This window comes from Hydra vulgaris, chromosome 06, assembly GCF_038396675.1.
Source record: "Hydra vulgaris chromosome 06, alternate assembly HydraT2T_AEP".
Classification (NCBI taxonomy): domain Eukaryota; kingdom Metazoa; phylum Cnidaria; class Hydrozoa; order Anthoathecata; family Hydridae; genus Hydra; species Hydra vulgaris.
In genome coordinates, this window is record NC_088925.1 from 22,567,501 (window position 1) to 22,570,726 (window position 3,226).

Below are 3,226 nucleotides of genomic sequence, written 5' to 3' on the forward strand. Positions count from 1 at the left end.
ATGCCAGTCTTTGCAACTGCTTCGCACTTATGTAGATTCGCAGTTATGAAATTCGCACTTATTCAGCCTCCTCATTTTCTTTTGAAATTTTTTAACTTCAGGTTGACGGGCCCCAAAAACCACATGATTTTTTCTTTGGTCATATCTTTAGTTCAAAACAAATAATTTAACGATTTTTTACTTTTTTATATGGTTATATTATGGTAAAAGTTTTTCACAGGGGGTTTAGAAATATTTTGGTATTTTTATTTTACTTTTTTTTTCAGTAAAGCTTCTCTATATTTTAGTTTGGGACCTAAAAAACAACATGACTTAAATTGTTTATAACTTTTTTCAAATTAGTTATAACTTTCCCAAGTATAAGCTTGCTACATTAAATTTCACTTTATATAGTAATTTGATTGTAAACTTATATTATAGCAAAGTACTTAAGGCGCTATAAAAACCCATGGCCGTATTAAGGCGGGGGCGGATGGGGCTGCAGCCCCAAGCACTTATAAAAAAAAAATAGGCCCTAAGGCCCGTGACTTTTTTTTTTTTTTTTTTAGGGAACCAGATAAATATACCTATGTTTCTCAGTTTTTTTAAATCAATTTATTGGGAGCTGCGGAGGCATTGTGAATAAATAAATGAATAGAGACATACTATATCTCTATCTTCGTATATTTGGCGGAATTTTGGTATTCGCAAATATTTTTTAAATTATCTTTCCGCATAAAGATGTTTTGAGAACATTCAAGTTATTTATGTTTCCATCTATGTCCGCACAACTATCAGTTTTTAAAAAACACGCTAAAAAAATTAACTTCGTGACATTAAATAGGTTTTAATTTTTTAATTAAATAGGTTTTATAAGAGAATGCTTTTAAAACGTTCGTTGATGTAAAAACCTTTTAAAGGAAAAACAATTATATTAGTGAATGATTTTAAAGCACTCTCTTATAAAACCTATTTGATTAGAAAATTTATAGGTCACGAAGTTAATTTTTTAGCGTGTATTTAAAAAACTAATAGTTGTGCGGACATAGATGAAAACATAAATAAACTTGAATGTTCTCAAACATTAAAACATCAAAATTTTTTTTATTTTATTTTATTTTATGATCACTTCCATTACCGCAGAAAATTACAGCATTGCTCATTCGTTTACAAAATTAAAATAAAAAAAGAAAAGGAGCGGCCTGAGCGGTTGGGACAAAATGCAAAAAAAGAAGAAGAATGAGATTCAATTAAATGAATTATTGAACAAAAATAAAAAAATGACTGAGTTTTGTAATACTGCAAGTAGTGTCTCGGTATCAGCTACAGCGAGAGCGAATTCAAATTCACTAACTATGTCAATAATGTCAGCACCAGTTCCAGGTAGTGCTAATAGTGTCCCTGCAGACTCAGCTACAGCGAGTTCAAACTCATTTATGTCAGCACCAGTTCCAGGTAGTTCAGCGAGTTCAAACTCACTAACTATGTCAGCACCAGTTCCAGGTAATTCTAATAGTGTCTCAGCAGACTCAGCTACAGCAAGTTCAAGCGTCTCAACTATCTCAGCAGTGTTACCCATGACTCTGACGACCCACACTGTCAACACCGATGTGGCTGAGTGGATTATAACCGACGACCTGCGTGAGTATTTCAGCAAAAGTGCAGATGGGTTTTTATCATGCCAACATATGGATAGCGATTTTAAATTATCTACTAAAGTACTGCCTGGTGAGACTTTTAAGTTTAAACGACAGTGTACAAAGTCCCTTTTTTTCCGGGAAAAAGTGAATGGTGAGAAAATTAAGAGAGACTGGATTTGCTATTCCCCATCAACTAGTAAGGTTTTCTGCGCCCATTGTAAATTATTTAATTCAAAATGTGGAATTGGAGCATCTGCTTTGATGTCATCAGGATATGATGATTGGAAACACGCTGCAAGAGACTTAGCTCGCCATGAAACAAGTGAAACCCACATTCAATCAATTGAAACCCTTTTAACACGTAGGAAAGCTGGAGAGCACATTAGTAAGAGGCTCACAGAGCAATTTGAATCAGAGAAAAAGTACTGGAATGACATACTGTTGCGTATTCTTACCGTAATCAAAATGTTAGCATCGCGTGGGTTGTCATTCCGTGGCAGTAACGAAATTGTGGGTTCTGTCCACAATGGCAATTATTTAGGTTGCTTAGAGCTAGTGGCTGAGTTTGACCCATTGCTTGCAGAACATATTCAGAAAAGAGCGAACAAAGGCCGAGGTCATGTGTCATATCTGTCATCAACTATATGTGATGAATTTATTCATGTGTTAAGTCGGAAAGGAAAGGAAAGGATCTGGGTACCGATTCGTACAAAGGTGAATCAAGGCGAAAGCGCAAGAGGACCCAGAGATGGGATTATGGTGACTCAGAAGATCTAGAGTTATCCCCTTCTGATAAGTTTAAAGTTCAGTGTTTTTTGCCTATAGTTGATCAATTGTTAGTTGCTCTTAAACAGAGGGTTAATGCATATGATACAGTCAGCAAAAGGTTTGGTTTTCTTAAAAATCTACAATCTTTGTCCGATGATGGTATGAGAGATCATGTTTCATTTGTATGTGAAACATATTTTGAAGATGTTGAACCTAACTGTCATGGTGAATTTATTCACTTCACTTCTCTGTTTGCCAAATTGTCACCGCCCAATGAAACTGATTGTGTTGAACTGCAAATGTACACCTTTCTAGTTAAGAATAGTTTGACCGATACCTTTGTGAATGTCTACACTGTGTTGAGAATTTATTTGTCTCTTATGGTCACAAACTGTACTGGAGAAAGATCTTTTTCAGTCCTTAAAAGAGTTAAGAATGAACTTAGATCAATAATGGGACAACCTCGCTTAAATGATTTAGCTTTATTATGCATTGAAAGTGACATAGTTAGATCAAGAGATTTCACAGTAGTGATCAAGAAATTTGCTTCAAAAAAGGCCAGAAAAGTCAATATATAAAAAACTATTTTAAAGTTAATTGATTAACTAAATACTACATAAATTATGCTACAATTTATATTTATTGTTTTTTTTTTACTTTCAAAAGAAAAATATATGAAGATTCTAGCTTCAGCTAAATATTTGACACCATCAACAATACTAAAAATGATATATGTTTGCTTATATTGCTAAATGCTATCCTATTCCAATATAACTTAAATATTGTTATTGGTGCTTTTGTAATGTTAGACTGTACTAAGGGCATACATGTACTTCACT